The sequence below is a fragment of the Lycium barbarum genome, chromosome 8 (genome assembly GCF_019175385.1).
Source record: "Lycium barbarum isolate Lr01 chromosome 8, ASM1917538v2, whole genome shotgun sequence".
NCBI classification, from domain to species: domain Eukaryota; kingdom Viridiplantae; phylum Streptophyta; class Magnoliopsida; order Solanales; family Solanaceae; genus Lycium; species Lycium barbarum.
Window position 1 is genome coordinate 55836468 of NC_083344.1, and position 8939 is coordinate 55845406.

At 42.8% G+C, this 8939-nt stretch overlaps 1 long non-coding RNA gene across 1 annotated transcript; it reads right to left on the minus strand.

The window, feature by feature from the left end:
* Positions 1-2519: 2519 nt before the first annotated feature.
* On the minus strand, positions 2520-5416 carry LOC132605083 (uncharacterized). The gene is made up of 3 exons (XR_009569019.1): positions 5143-5416; positions 4299-4349; positions 2520-2593 (listed from the first exon to the last, which is right to left on the minus strand). It is a non-coding gene; the product is annotated as an uncharacterized LOC132605083 (long non-coding RNA).
* Positions 5417-8939: the final 3523 nt, after the last annotated feature.

Consider the following 8939-nt stretch of genomic DNA (forward strand, 5'->3'; position numbering starts at 1 on the left):
GCTCCGGACCAAAGGAGCTCTTTAAAATAGCAGTATCTGAGCCCTAGACTGGCGGCGTATCTTCAGGTGCGTCTGTACCTGCGGGCATGTAGCGCAGCCCCCGAAGAACCGGGGGTCAGTACGAAAAATGTACCGAGTATGTAAAGCAGAAACATAACAAACATAATCATAGCATGAACCGGAAGCACAGAAGTATAACGGACAGAACCATAAATCAAACGGACAGATAGAATTATGGTCCAGACGGACGGGCAGAATCACAATCCATACGGACAGGCGGAATCAGAATCCATATCAGACAGACAAAATCAGAATCCAATCAGACAGACAGAATCATAATAGGGCACAGGAACGTGGTCGCCACTCCTGCCTCTGGCGCTACAACATATCATATTTCAGAAGATTTCATATCTTCGAACATCTCCGTCACATAACACATCATATCATAACCACGGTAACCCCGGGGACAGATCACACGCCGGGAAACCGGACACATCATACTTCGTAACATATACACGGTAACCGGGAACGACATATACCACAGTACCCCGGAACCGGACACATCATACTTCGGAATTCATACATGGGACCCGGCCCCCGACAAGGGACTCGGCGGCCCATCCGCACGATATAAACCGGCCCGGGATCCGGTGAAAGGAAGCATTGAGACATCCACGAACAGATTAATAAGAATCCACATACATACAGATCGTTATACCGACTCAATCAAACTGAAGTAGGCCAAATGGCGAGTCAAATCAGGGTATTCGGATAGCGTTCATAATATGCGCCTATATCCTGCTTGGGAAGGCACGACGGATTATTACCAGAATCAGATTTTCAGATGTCAAAGCCATTTTGTAAAATTTATATAAAAAGTAGTCATATCATGATCAGAATAATAGTCCAGATGTTGTCTGAGAAAGTCGGACAGAAACAAAGTAGTTAAAGTTATACAGAAAGTATCGGGCCTTGAGGGCCCACCTCGGGCCAACCCGAGGAGACGTACGTAAATTACAGATAGTAGACCTTATGAGGTCGTCCATAATCATTTGGAAGTATTCCGACTCCGTTTAGGAAGGTTGCATACTTAAAGCTCACTTTGAAGACAAGTTATAAGGAAAATGATTCAATCTCACTGAAGGAATTGGGGCGGATTTCCATCTCGAATTCCGAGGAACGGAGTCGTATCTAAGGCTCGCGGCCGAGCCTATTATGTTCAAAACATGCCTAAGAATGAAGGGGTAAGCTTTACATACCTCGATTGCGCCTTATGCTCGCTTAGCTTCACTTCCAATTTCGTCCAAAATCTACAAATGGTCATGTTTACCAATTATCAAATTCAAGCCTTTAAGAATCAAAATTTTATTACTTGCCTACCGAAATTTCGGCAACATTTCCCCTATACATATAGCCTCCCCGAGAGTCAACTCGGCTCATCACAACCAACAACAACAACATCAACAACATCAACAACATCAACAATTTTCATAATTCACAATATACGCAATTAGTCTACTTTACGACATAATGCAATAATCCTCATTTCGACTTCACACTTCCAAATCAATACCAACATATGCCGTAAAACAGCCCGCACATTATTTTTCAAATTTTCCCAACCAACCAATTCGCGATATAACTATTTAATAATTTCGCAAAGAGGTCAAAATTAACACTAACAACATCAATAACAACATCCTCCACATTTTACAAGTTAAATACATTTGTTTTCATCCAAAATTTTCTTCAAACCCCATTCTACAATTCAGCCATACCAACAAACAAATTTATCACGTTATTTCTTCGTTCTAATCCGTTAAAACTCTAAATAAACTTGTTAACAATAAAAAAAAAGCCTTATTCATACCTTAAGTGCACATCCACCACGTCCACCCTCTTATTTTTAGTTGATTTTTAGCTCAAATCGAAGGCAACGCGACGTAGAACACTTTTCTCTTCATGGGCTTCGGGATTCGGGGCTCCGATTTTGGTCAAAAAATGATTTTTTTTCTCTAGGCTCTCCTCTCTCATTTTCTCTAGAGTTTTCCAGGTTTCTTGATCTGAAAATGAGGGAGAGAAACTGATTTTTTTTCTATTAAAAGCGTGGGTAATGGGCCTGACCCGAATTGGAATCGGGTTGGGCCTATTTCACTGCCCAGCTTGACCTTTCGACCTTAAAACGTCCATATCTCCTTTACCGACGTCGCCTGGGAGCCCACGACCTACCGTTGGAAAGCTATTTCAATTATCTACAACTTTTATTTCTGGGCGTTTTCCCAAATTCCAAACTTATAATGCCGTTTTTTCCCTTCCAAGTCAGGTCATCCGAAAACGTTTTCTTAAAAATATTCGTTTGGAGGGCTTCCACTTTGATTTGGCCCCAGGGCCCTTCACGGGTTGTGTTTAACTTTACATATACGATTCATATAACTTTTCACATGTCCCAAAAAAACTTGATGTGTGGGCCCCACCTCAGCTTACAAATAATTCGACGTTCGAAAATGCAGGATATAACACTCCGGATCAAAAGGAAGTACTCCGAAAATAGCAGGAAGTGGAGCCTACAGTGGTGGATCACCTGTGTCTGTACCTGCGGGCATGAAACGCAGCCCCCGAAGAAAGGGGGTCAGTACGGAAAATGTACCGAGTATGTAAGGCATGACGTATAGAACGAAGAAACATAGTCAGAAATGGAAACTTTACAGAACCCGTAAAACTGTATAAAAGCATCATTACGTTTTCTCTTAGGTAACGGAGTAATATCTCTCAAGTCATGAATCATATACATATACATATACATACCTGCATATATACGACGTGTTCCGGTCCCTTTAGTAAGGGACTCGGTGAATAAGGTCAGACATATCAACATCACATACCATATATTCGTATAATGTGTCCCGGCCCTTTTTTGTGAGGGACTCGGTGCATAGGATCATGTATGGCAGAGTCATATATCATATGTATACATAATGTGTCCCGACCCTTTTCTAAGGGACTCGGTAGATAGAATCATGCATGGTAGAGTCATATGTCATATATATGTACATAACGTGTCCCGGCCCTCTATTGCGGGTCTCGGTGGATAAAGTCATCACGTGCCATCCTGGCCACCACCCCTGTATCATCATATCATCACATGCATATACATATAACATGTCCCGGCCCGCAAGTGAGAGGGACTCGGTGAATAATGCAAAGAAGTACGCACGATAACATGTCCTGGCCCGGGTTCAGTGAATAGACATATCAAGCTTGCATGAACAGAATAGTACGAAACCATATACTCGTAAATCAAGACCCGAGATACAACATACTTATCGACATATGAAGGTTCAGAACAAGTTTCGGGTCAATCAGAATTAGTATACAAAAGTTACGAGCATTTGAAGTACAGAACGCTCTACAATCGTTTCAGAAGCTCTTCTTGGAAAATCAAAGCCGTAATTAGGTTGACTACCTTCTAGATATGGTTATGGACCAAACCAAATAGAACTCTTGGAATCGTACGTACTTATCAAAGACTGTCAAAGGCTCGGTAGAATAATCGACGTGCTTGCATTTAATAATCAAACTTTAGTCATATCAATGTACTGACATCATATATCATATACATATGTAACGGATTCACACATACATACTCATAGGATATCATACAATGTGTTGCTGCGGAACGTACTGCCCGATTCACGGATATAACGTATTAGTGCCGAAATTGTATACAAAAGTTAAAGACATTAGTACTTAGAAGATTATCTTAAGGTTATGAATTCTTATACTTAGCTTATTACTCCATTATGCCATAATCTTAACTGTACTACGTATGTTCGTATCTATAGACCAATGGGGATCGTAGACAAACTCGGAGCTTACTAAATAGAACCTTTGAAGTACGGGGCCTTCTAACAACATTTCGTAAGCCGTGTTTGGAAATTCAAGTAACAACATATTAAGTAACTTTCCAATATCATTATGGGTCGAACCGAATGGAGACTCTAGAACCATATGTACATATCCAATTATTTATCCAAGACCTAAGTCATATCGGTTTGCTTTCGTACCACGTTCGGAAACATACCAACTAAATTCTTCGAACGTCATCATATATATATATATATATATATATATATATATATATATATACATATCAAACCATATGGATTACTTATGGAAGTCAAAGTCTATGGCCATCCTAGTGGCTCTAAGAATAGAATTTTTTCTTTAGAGACATACATATATGTTATTTGTTTATTTCAAAGATCATGCCGAAGGAAAGAAAGGTAAGCCTTACATACCTTGCCCGCTCTCTACGCAAATCCGAAATCAAGCTCTTGGCTCCACAAAATCTGCAACAACATTAATGCGCACCAAACATTAGGTACAAACACTTAAGAATTCAATTCCAACCAACACCTTTTCCCACAGAAATTTCGGCAGCATTTCCCCTGTAAATGCGCCATCCCCGAGAATTCAACTCGGCCAAAAATACAATAACAAATCCGAGAATTTAACTCGGCCACAATATCCACAACAATACCAATAATTATTCTAACAATATTCACCATCGATTCAGAACACATACTAATATTGGCAACTTCGTTTTACAACTTCGACGGCATCTCAATTATATTCAATTCAAGTTTGCTCATACATTCAAATACTAATTCAAGATCATTCAACCCAATTCAAGAACATTTCAAACAATCTACAAAATATTCAAACAATCTCACCAACCCCATATTCCACCCAAAATCTCCATAAATGCAACAAAACTATGACGACGCATTTTCTTCTTTCTAATTCATAAACTACAACAACAATTCATACGTTAGCAATGTTATTCCCACAAATTCAAGAACTACATTAATGACCATGGTGGCTTCCAAATCAGCCCACAATCATCACAACCTCAACTTAAATCATCAAATTGTCATTTTCACCATAGAATACATATTAACAACAACCAAATTACTACATAAAAATTGTTTCTCTTCTTCCCCACACTACACACATACACGGCCACATACACATATCACACCACACGGCTTGCACACAACACACAACATTTCTACGATTTTTTTTTATTACATTCTACTCACTATAACATATGTAAATCTTTCATAAAAGATAGAATCTTACCTTTTCTTCAAATTCTTCACTTGCCACCAAAGTGTCTTTCTTGCCAAAATAATTATACCAAGTTGTAGAGAGTCTTGCACTTAGCAAGAATTCAAGATGAAAGAAAATTTTAAACCAAAGATTAAGGCTCCAAGATTTTTTTTTTCTTTTTCTCTCTTGCTCTAGCCGTCCCCTCTTGCTCTCTCTTTCTCTCTTTGATTTCTTGAAACTTCTAGTGTATTGGATGATGGATACATAGCCCCCTTTATTTATTTAATTACACACTTTGGCCCTCTATGGGCCAAGGCCCAACCGGCCACCCCTTGGCCAATTTCCAAGCCCAAAATTTTATTTTCCTTCCTTTTTATTCCCAAGCCCACTTGTGGTAATTCATAAAATAGATTTTCAAAATTCCAATTTTGCCCTTAGCCTTCCTCGATATTTCCGCACCAATTTTTTTCATGAGCAACGTATATACCAACTAAAATCAAAATATTGCTTTACCTCTTACAAGTCGCAATTATTTCAAATTTTCCGAATATGCAAAATTACGGGATGTAACATCCTTCCCCCCTTTTAGAACATTCGTCCTCGAATGTTCAACTGAACTTAGGGGGTCTCGTAATACTTTGGGGAGGTTCCCTCCTTTCCTTCAAAATTTTTTTTTCGAACATTACGATTGCTATCTCCTTGTCTTCCATTTACTTATTTTGTTTTCTTTCCAAATATCGTTGTATCAAAATCCCCTAACCTTATTGTGATGGGATCAGTATCAGTTTATTTCATAACATCTGGTGCACATCCTTTACTTGTCTCTTGAATTTCGTTCAGCTGTTGTCTCTCATTTATCGCAACACTGGTTGCTGGGGCCCACCGCGATCTAGAGAGGGGGCCCTTTTATTTTTCTAATCATGTAATTACCGAGTTCGTCTTTTCAAATTCTCAACATTCACTTTTTACCTGCATACACGACTACCTCAGACAGTCTTATCAATTTGGGTCTTATTCCAATTCTATTAGCAACCAGGGGAAAAATTATATCCATTCGTGCATATACATTTCATAAGAAAGCAAGTAATATACCTGTAACTGCATCTGGTGGCGTCTCCTGATCCTGTCGGTTGGCCAACGCATACAAGCGGTTCGAAGGACCGCTGGAACTGGGAGCTCCACCTCGACCTCTACCGCAACCTGCCGGTGCCGGCCGCATAGCTACAGAAGGAGAAGATGATCCAGCAACTGATCCGGTGAGCTGGACTGAACCACCTGGACCACCTCTAAATGGGCACTACCTCATAATATGGCCCTCGCGGCCACACGAAAAACAGGCACCAGTGACGAGACGACACTCCCCCGGGTGACGCTTGCCGCACCGAGGGCACTGCGGCATAGACATCCTCGTCTGACCAAACTCTCTGCTCTGCTGCGAATCCGGGGCCCTGGAGCTCTGGCCCGCTCCTGAATATCCCACACTATCAAATCTCTCACCGGTAGACCGTGGGGGTGCACTTTGCGCTGGCTGAGTAGACTGTCTAACATACTGTCGAGGCTGGCCGCCTCGAAACTCTCCAGAGTATCCTGTGGACCGGGCCCTCTTGGGCGACCTCCTGTCTCGATCCCTACTAGGATAATCAGCCCTGTGTCGGTCTTCCATACCCTGAGCATAGGCCTGTAGCCGGGCGATATCCATGTCTGTCTGCAAAGCCACCGCCATGCAGCCATCAATCAAATAGCGGTCTAACCCCATCACGTATCGGTGCATCCGGTCAGTCATATCTGCTACTATAGCAGGTGCATACCGGGCCAGAGAATCAAACTCCAAATTATACTCACGAACACTCCGACCCCTCTGCTGCAGATGCTAAAATCGATCAACCCGCGCCCGTCGTAACTCTGGTGGCAAAAAGTGGCGGGTAAAAGCAGCCACGAACTCATCCCATGTAGCTAGGGAAGCACCCTCACCCCTGGATAGCTCCCAGGACTCATACCAGTGAGCAGCAACATCCCGTAGTCTATGCGAAGCCAACTCAACAGACTCAGTCTCTGAAGCCCTGACCAAATCTAGTGAGCGCCGCATCCCCCGAATAAAGTCATGGGGGTCCACATAATAGGAACTTTCGAACCCTCAGGCTGTCACGCCTGTTATCATCATCCTCATCTCTCCGCCCGCGTCTGCGAGCCTGCCCCGCTACCAGTGTGGTCAATAACTGCACAGCCTCCCTCAGCGTCCTGTCCTCCGCCCCTGGCTGAGGAGCTGGAGGCTCGGGTGCGGGTACTCCGGCCCCTGGAGCTGCTGATGGACCTGCTCTAGGCTCCGTCGGTGGTGTGGCAAATCCTTCTGAGTGGGATACAACCTCGGGCAAATCCTGAACATGAGCCCGGGTAACTCGCTGCGCCTGACTGGTCTCTCTGACCATCACCTTACCCTTCTGGGCAGCCGTAGCCTTCTTCGGAGTCATCGCTGAAAAACACAACAACCGATCAGAACAGAATCATCCTAATAGCATAGCTCTATGGCACGATCTAAGATCCAAAGAAAGGGCAACATCCTAAATGTCCTGTAGCCTCCTGTTTATAGATGTGGTGCACAACACACCGATAAACAAGACTCTACAAGACACGGCCTGTAGACATTCCGAGGACAAACTGCTCTGATACCACTTTTGTCACGACCCAGCCCCGTAGGCCGTGACTAGTGCCCGATCTGGGCACCCAAACCCATCTATCAAATGCATTCAAGTATATAACAGAAGCCGACAAGGCTATATTCTAAATTTAGATAATTTCCAAAAAAAATTCGGCAGAGTTTCCTTTGTTTTACAGGCTATCCAAAATAACCCTGCGCATAGAAAATACCAACAAAGGCCACACCGGCCAACAAGGCAACATGTAAACATATGCGGACCGGCCGCCGCGGCGAATGGGATCGCCCAAACACATCATATACACACATCCGAACAGAAAGACCCAAACCCACACACATGTCCACAGACCTCTAAACAGACCGACAGAATCATATGACGGGACAGGGCCCCGCCGTACCCAAATAGTCAGATATACAGAAATATATACATAACAAAAGATGTATGTACCAAAAGTAGACTCCGGATCAAAAGGAAGTACTCCGAAAATAGCAGGAAGTGGAGCCTACAGTGGTGGATCACCTGTGTCTGTACCTGCGGGCATGAAACGCAGCCCCTGAAGAAAGGGGGTCAGTACGGAAAATGTACCGAGTATGTAAGGCATGACGTATAGAACGAAGAAACAAAGTCAGAAATGGAAACTTTACAGAACCCGTAAAACTGTATAAAAGCATCATTACGTTTTCTCTTAGGTAACGGAGTAATATCTCTCAAGTCATGAATCATATACATATACATATACATACCTGCATATATACGACGTGTTCCGGCCCCTTTAGTAAGGGACTCGGTGAATAAGGTCAGACATATCAACATCACATACCATATATTCGTATAATGTGTCCCGGCCCTTTTTTGTGAGGGACTCGGTGCATAGGATCATGTATGGCAGAGTCATATATCATATGTATACATAACGTGTCCCGGCCCTTTTCTAAGGGACTCGGTAGATAGAATCATGCATGGTAGAGTCATATGTCATATATATGTACATAACGTGTCCCGGCCCTCTATTGCGGGTCTCGGTGGATAAAGTCATCACGTGCCATCCTGGCAACCACCCCTGTATCATCATATCATCACATTCAATATACATATAACGTGTCCCGGCCCGCAAGTGAGAGGGACTCGGTGAATAATGCAAAGAAGTACGCACGATAACATGTCCTGGCCCGG